The 12,444-nt window shown below is 41.6% G+C and overlaps 1 long non-coding RNA gene across 2 annotated transcripts; it reads right to left on the reverse strand.

Moving 5' to 3' along the window:
• Window positions 1–1,189: 1,189 nt before the first annotated feature.
• On the reverse strand, window positions 1,190–8,127 carry LOC109895860 (uncharacterized). 2 transcript variants are annotated; one of them, XR_004209135.1, is made up of 4 exons: window positions 7,689–8,127; window positions 7,123–7,190; window positions 2,592–2,673; window positions 1,190–2,497 (listed from the first exon to the last, which is right to left on the reverse strand). It is a non-coding gene; the product is annotated as an uncharacterized LOC109895860 (long non-coding RNA). The 2 variants fall into 2 exon arrangements; XR_002256041.2 differs by having other exon boundaries at window positions 7,085–7,190.
• Window positions 8,128–12,444: the final 4,317 nt, after the last annotated feature.

Here is a 12,444-nt window from a genome sequence, read left to right on the forward strand (position 1 = left end):
AGGTATGTTGGATGCTGTACTGGATTGAATCAAGGAGCTAGAGCCCCAAGTCCAACAGCTCTCTGTTCACCATCTCCAGCTCCAAAGATTCTGTGCACCCAATGAAGACTTCAGGTTCTATACCCGGTTCCACTCAGAGGTCTTCATGGTGTTCTGGGAGTCCATTGACCCTCTGCCTCCAGGTTAATCTAGGCCCAGAAGGCTGGAATGGGAAGCACATCACCAAGCTGCCACTCATTGACAAGTTTTTTTCTTTACTGCTGTCGAGTAGCAGCTGGGCTGAAGGAGGTGTTGGCGGACATCTTTGGTGTGAGTGTCCCTACAGTGAGCTGCGTTAAAATAACCTGGACCAACTACCTATATCTTGTCTTGGGCTCTGTGCCCATTTGGATGTCCAGGAAGCAGGTGCAGGATACCATGCCTGACAAGTACAAGGTGTTCTGTCCAGAGGTCAGAGTTATCACAGAGCTGAGATGTGCCAACCTCTCCTCTCTGACACTACAGTCAGAGACTTTTTCATCTTACAAAAACCACACCACCTTTATTAAGGGCCTGATTTGGATTGCACCAAGCTTATCACTGGATCCATCTCTGATCAGATCAGGTGTCTCTCTGGAATCCCCAAGCTGTTTGAGCCTGGTGATGGATGCATGGCAGACAAGGGGTACATCATAGATAGGATGCAGTCAGATGTGGGGGCAACACTCATCATTCCCACAATCAAAAGAGAAACTGCTAACATGGAAGGACACTGAGTGAATGCAAGCTATTTCGCATCTGAGAGTGCTAGTGGAGAGAGTCATTAGGAGGGTGAAGAAGTACCATATCTGGGGCATGATTATCCCACTCATTCTGGCAGGCTCTGTCAACTGTGGACGAAATGCTGCTTAATGAACTACCAGGGCCCTATGGATCTCAAGGGTGATAAGCAAGTGTGAAAATATGCTCAAGCAAGGCAGTGCAAACACACAATACAAATCAATGATTGATTTAAGTTAAATTAATTAGGTCATTATAAATAACAGCTTTATACCTACATGTACATGTGTTTTTTTGTGATTATTATAAATTGATCTATTAGACAAGACATGAATTTGGGAAATGTGTATATTGAATATATCGTTTTTATGAATAAGATGGGTGTTTTGGGATTTAGTGTTTGCATAATTCATTAATCTATTAGAGAACATCCTTTTTTAATTTAAAGATTTTATTCAATAAATACATTTGATTATTCATTCAGTGACATGTTATGTTAAACCGGTCATAAAATAACAAATATCAAACAATACAATTAGTTGAATAATTGCTTACATTTACATTTTAGTCATTTAGCAGATGCTCTTATCCAGTGACTTCCAGTAGTGAGTGCATACATTTCCATTCTTTCACGACGTACTGGTCCCCTGTGGGAATCAAACCCACAACCCTAGCATTGCAAACGTCATGTTCAACCAACTGAGCCACACGTGATAGACAAACAAGATCACACAATTAATTAATTCAAATAATTTACTCTACATACAATTTTGATTAGTTAAATACATTACATGTACATTGCCTTGGGCAACAATGTTACAGTGGCCTGCCAAGTGGGATTGGCTCACCTGCTACACTACATCCTAAAGTAAACATCCATGTAGGTGTAGAAGTAGTCAAGTTTCTCTCATCTCTGCTATCAAAGCATCATCTCTCAACTCTCTCTACTGTAATATCACTTCTAGTGCTTGTAACAAAGTCACATCAATCTAAACCGGTTACAGCCAGTTGGTCCTGGACTTGCCAGTGATATTTGTGGCTGTGATTGAGCTTGGCCGGGCCATTGACAAACTTAATGTGCTTCGCATCAGTTACAGTCAACATCAGGGCACTTGATCTAGGCTAACCCGAAGGGTGGCGCTGCAGAAGGGTCATAAACTTTCCCGTCAGGGCATGCCCCAAGATGGGGTGCATCTGGGTTCACAACGAAATCACAAGGTTTGGCCGAGACATTAAACAATTCAGAGTAGTTCTATAGAACCTCTGGCTCAAACCCCTTTCTCATAGCTTTGGTTTGACGCTCACTTTTAAGAATTCTCATGGCTAGGGCATGGCGAGATGACACCCCACGCAAGTGGCATGCCTCACTAAACCGGGTAGCAGTCACACGTGGTTTCCTAATTTCTTCCATAGTGGATGGGCAGACTGTTCGACGGTGTCATTCTCAATAGTAGATGACAATGATGGTGGCTCCTTTAAGCTCTCCATGTGGTAAAACTGAGTGCAAGTAGGGACAAAGTTTAAATGACTGTTTATTTTACTGGGAGTTGGGGGAAAGCAGGAGCATCTGAATGCATTAGAATCTCTGGTGACAGTAAGGGGACACTAATATGACAGCACTGGACCAAATTTAGAGTAATTTCTTCCAATCCATGCAACACCTTGGCAATGGCAGGCTGTGGTCTCATGCTCCTCAAACTTGGTCAAGCAGACAGCACTGTCATGTCAGGAAGGGTCCCTGAAACACAAAAAAGAAGCATAGACAAGAAATGAATGTCAGCCAAGATTGTAAATTTTAACCAATGTGTGAGCGTAAGACAATTGCAACTCACCAGGGATTGCTTGGTAAAGAGTGGATTTTATGCCACTCCTGCCTGATGTCCTTGGCCTCCTCACAAGCATTTCATCAGTGGGCTCCGGTCAAAAAAAATAAAGATTCAGGATGAATGTAAAAACAACGTGCAGTAATATGAGTTTACAAAAATGCTAAATGTGTCTTCTCTATGATAATATGAAAAATGATCTCAATTTCAAAACTTGGCCTGTGCCACGACTGCAGTACCCCTGTGCAAGGCAATGGTGGTGGCACGGTCTTCAACCCCATTGTGGTGTAATGTGCAGTCTGGAAGAGTAGAGGCACCAGATTGCACAAAGCTCTCCCAGCTGCACATGAACAGAAGTGGTTTACAATGACGGGCTCCTTGGGTGCTTGCAATGTAGGGAAAAAATGTATCACATAGTTGTTCAAGAACAGTGTATGACATCTGCAGCAGCAAGGTCATGGTTCCTTCTCTTCAATTCTCACATTAAAATGGAACTGACCAACTGTAAAAAAAAGTTTACTATACTACATTTGAATGTTATGTTGACAACAATCAATTGATGTATACTAGTAAGTTAACATTGCTACTCTTAACGTTACTGAGATTTGTCTAGCTAGCTAGCGAGCTACATTGCTAGCTAGAAACAAATAATAGATTACAGTGGCTGGACAAATAGTTAACGTTAATTAGTTAGATAGCGAAGTGTGACAAATATAAAGGCGTTGCAGTTGACATATGACGCCTCCTGGTGGCCATGTTGCATTAATTCTTCCGACAAATACAGCCGTGTGGATACCCCAAACTACATGATAACAGCAAAGATGTTTTAATTCTATCTGTGATAACAGTGCCTAAAACGAGTTGATTCATCACCACGGTCATTTTCCGTGGAGTATCTGGCTGCTCTAACAAGGCAGGAAAGACAACGGGAAAAAATATGTTTAGAGATTCCCTGCAATCATGAAACATTATAGGTGATATGAGAAGACTCAAGAACTGTCAGAAAAGAAGAAGAAACAAGTTTGCCAGTCAAGACCTGAACCCAGACAGCTGTCAGTACAGGGTCTGCTACAATCATTTCATCACTGATAAGTCAAGTCTGATCGATTTCGAGTTTAGTTTAGCTATTATGCTAACCAGGTGTTAACAACAACAGTAACCTAACCAGAATTTGCTAGCTAGAGATAGCTTGTAGACCAGCTAATGTTAATAGCATGTGTCACGAGATCCTGTTTTGTGTTAAATTAAGATCAAAAGTATTTCTGGGGGTGCATTTTAGCTAACCCTAACCCTTTTCCAAACCTAATTATCCTAACCAGCAACGTTAATTCTCCTAATCTGCTACGAAATGTCAAATATTACTTAATTTGACAAAAGCTGGATCCCTTCTAGCCATGACCATGAAAATGGGAGACGCAAATTGTACAATATGACATCCATATAGCCTGGAGAACATTATTGTCCAAAAAACTCCAGTGGTTATCATATATTCACATAATAACCCATTGAGAATTTGTTGAACATTTTACTCATAAGAGGGAAAATATATGGACATAGGACAACCTGCTGTTTTGACTATTGGCTGTTCCAGCCCAACAATAGATTTAATCTTTATATGATACTAAAACACCTGTATGAATTAAACACAACCAAACACTTAAGTGATGGTACCGTTGCCCTGAAGAAGTGATATTTTAACATCAGGAGTGCTTTTCATTTGTTTATGTACTAATTGAGGTTCACCAGCTGACCTATCAAGTAGAGGTCGACCAATTATGATTTTCAAAGCCGATACCGATTATTGAAGGACCAAAAAAAGCCGATACCGATTAAATCGGAAGATTTACATTTAAAAAAAAATTGTAACAATGACAACAATACTGAATGACCACTTATTTTAACATAATATAATACATCAATAAAATCAATTTAGCCTCAAATAAATAATGAAACATGTTCAATTTGGATTAAATAATGCATAAACAAAGTGTTGGAGAAGAAAGTAAAAGTGCAATATGTAACAAAGCTAACGTTTAAGTTCCTTGCTCAGAACATGACAACATATGAAAGCTGGTGGTTCCTTTTAACACGAGTCTTAAATATTCCCAGGAAAGAAGTTTTAGGTTGTAGTTGTTACAGGAATTATAGGACTATTTCGCTCTATACGATCTGCATTTCATATACCTTTGACTATTGGATGTTCTTATAGGCACTTTAGTATTGCCAGTGTAACAGTATAGCTTCCGTCCCTCTCCTCACCCCTACCTGGGCTCGAACCAGGAACACATCGAGGAACAGCCACCCTCGAAGCAGCGTTACCCATGCAGAGCAAGGGGAACAACCACTCCAAGTCTCAGAGCGAGTGACGTTTGAAATGCTATTAGCGCACACCCCGCTAACTAGCTAGCCATTTCACATCGGTTACACCAGCCTAGTCTCGGGAGTTGACATAAAGTCATAAACAGCTCAATGCACGAATCACAAGGAAGAGCTGCTGGCAAAACGCACGAAAGTGCTGTTTGAATGAATGCTTACGAACCTGCTGGTGCCTACCACCGCTCAGTCAGACTGCTCTATCAAATCATAGACTTAATTATAACATAATAACGCACAGAAATGCGAGCCTTAGGTCATTAATATGGTCGAATCCGGAAACTATCATCTCGAAAACAAGACGTTTATTCTTTCAGTGAAATACAGAACCATTCCGTATTTTATCTAACGGGTGGCATCCATAAGTCTAAATATTCCTGTTACATTGCACAACCTTCAATCTTATGTCATAATTACGTAAAATTCTGGCAAATTAGGCGGCCCAAACTGTTGCATATACACTGACTCTGCGTGCAATGAACGCAAGAGAAGTGACACAATTTCACCTGGTTAATATTGCCTCCTAACGTGGATTTCTTTTAGCTAAATAGGCAGGTTTAAAAATATATACTTCTGTGTATTGATTGTAAGAAATGCATTGATGTTTATGGTTAGGTACAGTCGTGCAACGATTGTGCTTTTTTCGCAAATGCGCTTTTGTTAAATCATCCCCCGTTTGGCGAAGTTGGCTGTCTTTGTTAGGAAGAAATAGTCTTCACAGTTCGCAACGAGTCATGTTAGCAGGCAATATTAAGTAAATGTGCAGGTTTAAAAATATGTACTTGTGCATTGATTTTAAGAAAGGCATTGATGTTTATGGTTAGGTACACATTGGAGCAACGACAGTCCTTTTTCGCAAATATGCACCGCATCGATTATATGCAACGCAGGACACGCTAGATAAACTAGTAATATCAACCATGTGTAGTTAACTAGTGATTATGATTTATTGCTTGTTTTTTATAAGATAAGTTTAATGCTAGCTAGCAACTTACCGTGGCTTCTTACTGCATTTGCGTAACAGGCAGTCTCCTCGTGGAGTGCAATGTAACCAGGTGGTTAGAGCGTTGGACTATTAACCGAAAGGTTGCAAGATCGAATCCCCGAGCGGACAAGGTAAAAATATGTCATTCTGCCCCTGAACAAGGCAGTTAACCCACCGTTCCTAGGCCGTCATTGAAAATAAGAATGTGCTGTTCTTAACTGACTTGCCTAGTTAAATAAAGGATAAATAAAGGTGTAAAAATAAATAATTGGTGTCCAAAAATACAGATTTCCGATGAAAACTTGAAATCGGCCCTAATTAAATCGGCCATTACAATTAATCGGTCCACCTCTACTATCAAGACACCCATGTCGACTGGAATCCCACTTGAAAATGAGCAATGCTGCAGAATCATCAGCTTCTACTTCTACTACTTCGTCCTTTTCCAGAAATGAAAGGAGGCATCCCTCAGTTTTACAAGATGGTTGTCATATGCTGTGCTTTGAACTTCCTGAATGATTATGTTGTGCACCTTGTTGTCATGACAAAAGTGCCCACTTAAACCGTATATATAAAATGTCATTTGGAACGTGTAAACAACCATTGTTTAAGATATTGTAAACATACTGTAATTTAATAAATTGGCTATATTGTTGTATGGGTGAAATTAAAAGTATGTTGTAATCTCTGCTTTGCCTAGCCCCATTGAATAAAAAGTAGTTCTTATAGCCCAACAATTTTATTTATTTTACAGTTTAAACACATTTAGCATAGACAATGTAATTGTTGTGGTAGTCTTAGGCAAACCATCTTCATTATCACATTAACACCTCCAAGTGCCACTCAGACCTGGTAGAAATGTATCTGACATTGACCTTTGCGGTAGTAGTTGTGTTCATGTTTTAAGATAATGATCCCATAATTTCCTGCTTCCAGACATTTCACCACCTAGATTACAAGGGTTGGATTTGCACTGAACTATTTCATGTCAGCACAAGGCATGTACAAAATCCAGTATATTAATTTGCCCCAAATACATTGTCTACTGGTATTGTTTTTACAGTGTTGGCCTGCTCCAGTTGTAATAGGTTTATACATTGTGTGTGACTTTTAAACTGTATTTTTGTTCACAAAATATGCTTACATAGGTACACTTATAATCCATGGTATAGAAGGATGTACCTTCATTCTCTCGGACAGTCATTGGGACCTCTTCATCTGCAGACAGGGTTTTTTAAGTCTCTCTGTACCTGAGGACAGAAAACATCACAAAGAAACAGGCTGCATTATACTCTACTTAGAAAGCACTGAATATTATGTTGCTATATATCTCTGTCCTTATAGTTTTTCTCCCTAGGGACTGTAACTGGAGAATATTTTCTTAATGTCCTCCCACAAAGGTACCTGCCCTATCCAGAGTAGCCTACTCTCCCTTCTCCGACAGCTGGAACTGCTAGCGAATCCTTTCACCCTCTTCCATTGGCTGTTACTGTTAGCTAGGTATCTAGCCACAATTACATTTAGAGTTACAACGATAAATACTTAAGATAGCTGGCTAACTAGATACTACGAAGCTAGCAAGCTGGTGATATTTAATTAACGTAGCTAGATATACAGTATGTAAAGACGAACAATACGTTACGTAGCAGCTCATTTTAGTTAGCCTGAGGCAGCACACTAAGTTTCTGTAGCAAGCTAGCTAGCTAATAATACATATTTTTGATCATTTTCAAAATATATTTACTCACTAGAATAGGTTCTCCCACTGCCTCCGTTTTCTGGGTCCTTAGAAAAATGAATTACTATAATGGTCAATGTTTCCAGTGGTAGCACAACCCAGCAGACTGACTTTGGTCTTCCAACATGGCGTCTGATGCGGTTGCTAGGTGATTTGTTACACAAAAGCAAGCCCTCTAACAAGTAACGTTAGCGCTAACCAATTGGGTAATGTCTTAGCTACTGTTAGCTTGCAAGCAAAGTTGGCTAGTTAGCTATCTATCTCAACTGGTCGCTTCAAGTACTAACTTACATTGATAGTTGAATATATATTGTTTGTGGAAGAACTTGTATCCTTATCAAGTTTAGATCTCTTCACCTGGGAATGTTCGTAAACGATATTAGCCACATTTTCTGCATCTGCATTAGCATCGAACAGCCCCCGTGATATGCAGCTGTTCAGGGAAGCTAGAAACCATTATACACAGGCAGTTAGAAAAGCCAAGGCTAGCTTTTTCAAGCAGAAATTTGCTTCCTGCAACACTAACTCAAAAAAGTTCTGGGACACTGTAAAGTCCATGGAGAATAAGAACACCTCCTCCCAGCTGCCCACTGCACTGAAGATAGGAAACACTGTCACCACTGATAAATCCACCATAATTGAGAATTTCAATAAGCATTTTTCTACGGCTGGCCATGCTTTCCACCTGGCTACTCCTACCCCGGACAACAGCACTGCACCCCCAACAGCAACTCGTCCAAGCCTTCCCCATTTCTCCTTCTCCCAAATCCATTCAGCTGATGTTCTGAAAGAGCTGCAAAATCTGGACCCCTACAAATCAGCCGGGCTAGACAATCTGGACCCTTTCTGTCTAAAATTATCTGCCGAAATTGTTGCCACCCCTATTACTAGCCTGTTCAACCTCTCTTTCGTGTCGTCTGAGATTCCCAAAGATTGGAAAGCAGCTGCAGTCATCCCCCTCTTCAAAGGGGGGGACACTCTTGACCCAAACTGCTACAGACCTATATCTATCCTACCGTGCCTTTCTAAGGTCTTCGAAAGCCAAGTCAACAAACAGATTACCGACCATTTCGAATCTCACCATACCTTCTCTGCTATGCAATCTGGTTTCAGAGCTGGTCATGGGTGCACCTCAGCCACGCTCAAGGTCCTAAACGATATCTTAACCGCCATCGATAAGAAACATTACTGTGCAGCCGTATTCATTGATCTGGCCAAGGCTTTCGACTCTGTCAATCACCATATCCTCATCGGCAGACTCGACACTCTTGGTTTCTCAAATGATTGCCTCGCCTGGTTCACCAACTACTTCTCTGATAGAGTTCAGTGTGTCAAATCGGAGGGTCTGCTGTCCGGACCTCTGGCAGTCTCTATGGGGGTGCCACAGGGTTCAATTCTTGGACCGACTCTCTTCTCTGTATACATCAATGAGGTCGCTCTTGCTGCTGGTGAGTCCCTGATCCACCTCTACGCAGACGACACCATTCTGTATACTTCCGGCCCTTCTTTGGACACTGTGTTAACAACCATCCAGGCAAGCTTCAATGCCATACAACTCTCCTTCCGTGGCCTCCAATTGCTCTTAAATACAAGTCAAACTAAATGCATGCTCTTCAACCGATCGCTACCTGCACCTACCCGCCTGTCCAACATCACTACTCTGGACGGCTCTGACTTAGAATACGTGGACAACTACAAATACTTAGGTGTCTGGTTAGACTGTAAACTCTCCTTCCAGACCCATATCAAACATCTCCAATCCAAAGTTAAATCTAGAATTGGCTTCCTATTTCGCAACAAAGCATCCTTCACTCATGCTGCCAAACATACCCTTGTAAAACTGACCATCCTACCAATCCTCGACTTTGGCGATGTCATTTACAAAATAGCCTCCAATACCCTACTCAACAAATTGGATGCAGTCTATCACAGTGCAATCCGTTTTATCACCAAAGCCCCATATACTACCCACCATTGCGACCTGTACGCTCTCGTTGGCTGGCCCTCGCTTCATACTCGTCGCCAAACCCACTGGCTCCATGTCATCTACAAGACCCTGCTAGGTAAAGTCCCCCCTTATCTCAGCTCGCTGGTCACCATAGCATCTCCCACCTGTAGCACACGCTCCAGCAGGTATATCTCTCTAGTCACCCCCAAAACCAATTCTTTCTTTGGCCGCCTCTCCTTCCAGTTCTCTGCTGCCAATGACTGGAACGAACTACAAAAATCTCTGAAACTGGAAACACTTATCTCCCTCACTAGCTTTAAGCACCAACTGTCAGAGCAGCTCACAGATTACTGCACCTGTACATAGACCACCTATAATTTAGCCCAAACAACTACCTCTTTCCCAACTGTATTTAATTTTAATTTATTTATTTATTTTGCTCCTTTGCACCCCATTATTTTTATTTCTACTTTGCACATTCTTCCATTGCAAAACTACCATTCCAGTATTTTACTTGCTATATTGTATTTACTTTGCCATCATGGCCTTTTTTGCCTTTACCTCCCTTCTCACCTCATTTGCTCACATTGTATATAGACTTGTTTATACTGCATTATTGACTGTATGTTTGTTTTTACTCCATGTGTAACTCTGTGTCGTTTTATCTGTCGAACTGCTTTGCTTTATCTTGGCCAGGTCGCAATTGTAAATGAGAACTTGTTCTCAACTTGCCTACCTGGTTAAATAAAGGTAAAATAAATAAAATAAAATAAAACATCACTCATGGCAAATTGAGCAGTGACTGGGTAAACTCGATGTTCGAATTTCGAGACTACAGACGACAACCGGATATCGTCATACACCACTTGTCGTGGGAGGACGTTTTCTATTGGGGGCGTGAAAAAAAGCCTCTGGATGTTGGCGGGAACTGAAACACGCGGTCGTACACGGCAACCCAGAGCATCCCAAACATGCTCAATGGGTGGCATGTCTGGTGAGTATGCAGGCCATGGAAGAACTGGGACATTTTCAGCTTACATGAATTGTGTACCGATCCTTGCGGGATTCATCAGTGAAGAGAACACTTCTCCCGTGTGCCAGTCATTGAAGGTGAGCAGACCCTGGTGATGACAACGAGCATGCAGATGACCTTCTCTGAGACGGTTTCTGACCGTTTGTGCAGAAATTCTTTAGTTGTGAAAATCCACATCTTCATCAGTTGCCCGATGGCTGGACTCAGACGATCCCGCTGGTGCCAGATCTGGAGGTCCGGGTTAGTGTGGTTACATGTGGTCTGCGGTTGTGAAGCCGGGTTTGACGTAGTGCAAAATTCTCTAAAATGACTTTGGAGGCGGCTTATGGTACAGAAATTAACATTAAATTATCTGGCAACAGCTCTATTGGACATTGCTGCAGTCAGCATGCCAATTGCATGTTCCCTCAAAACATGAGACATCCGTGGCATTGTGTTGTGTGACAAAACAAATGCCTGTGTGAAGGATAAGAGGATAAGCTACCCCAGGGCCAGTCTTAACCTGGGGCTAAGATAGCCTGGGGATAAGAACAATGCAGTGTGAAAAGGCCTTTTGGGAATGGGAATGTGGGAACTGCCAAATGAGATCTGTTTCGACCAACCTGGTCTCAGAGGATTTCGTATTATTCTGTAAGTAAATCTGAGACACACCATAAAATGTTACGTTCCATATAGTATGCATTAATTTGTAGATGTACATCACCAATTTCGTATGATATGTTCCGAATTACAATTCATAATATATATTCCGAATTTGCAAAACATATATGTTACGAATTTACAAAACATATATGATATGTTACGAATTCTAGCTAGGTAGCTAACGTTAGCTAGATGGCTAACGTTAGCTAGGCTATGAGTTAGGGTTAAGGTTAGGTGAAGAAGCTAAAAAGTACTAAATTCTAAAGTTATCCGTGATGAGATTAAAACTCACAACCTTTGTGTTGCTAGACATTCGTGTTATATGCCCACTCACCCACCCCGACCAACAACTCTACTTTCATTTTTGAATTAAAATTAAGTAACCATACCAAATGTAACATAATGGTTTTACGTTTACTAGTCTATGAGACCAGGCTATTTAAACACACTGCCCAAATGTCACTATGACAGAGCATCAAGGGGTTGTATAAGGTCTTGTATGCTACATTTTAATATCAGTCATAACAATGAATATTCTTATCACTCATGATATAAACGTTTTACTTTGTTAGTCTATACAGGGCAGCTTTAGGCTACTGCCTGTTTATTGTGAGGCCAATGCATAGCAGCTCCTCCACATGACTGGGTTGCTGGCAGGGATGCCGATGTGCCGGCGCTTGTGGTCCGTCTCCCTGGAGAAGCGGTATCCGCAGGTGGGCTTCACCACTGTGTAAAAGGGCATCATGGAGTTCGAGCCCACGTTGAGCTGAGGCAGGGGATCCGGGCTGCAGCGGGGACCACTGAATGGTTTGGTGGCATGGCCTGGGTGGGTCATGGGGGGCAGCAGAGCCCTCCCATGCTGTTGTTGCCGCCAGGAGAAGACCAGGAGCTCCATCTGCTTAACCACCACTCTGCTCGTGCTGGCGTTGACAGGCACCAGGGTCTTCAGTGGGTTCCTCAGGACCTGAGGGGATCAAAGGCACAACTATTTTTTTTTAAATAGCTACATATCCAGTATGAATTTATATTGATCAGAATGTGGGGAGGGTATGGCTATCCTAAAATATTTCAGGATATGATCCATTATTGCTGTGAAATGCTGATAAGAATGTAGTTAAGATACAGTACATTTGACATTTTAGA

This window comes from Oncorhynchus kisutch, linkage group LG1 (genome assembly GCF_002021735.2).
Source record: "Oncorhynchus kisutch isolate 150728-3 linkage group LG1, Okis_V2, whole genome shotgun sequence".
Classification (NCBI taxonomy): domain Eukaryota; kingdom Metazoa; phylum Chordata; class Actinopteri; order Salmoniformes; family Salmonidae; genus Oncorhynchus; species Oncorhynchus kisutch.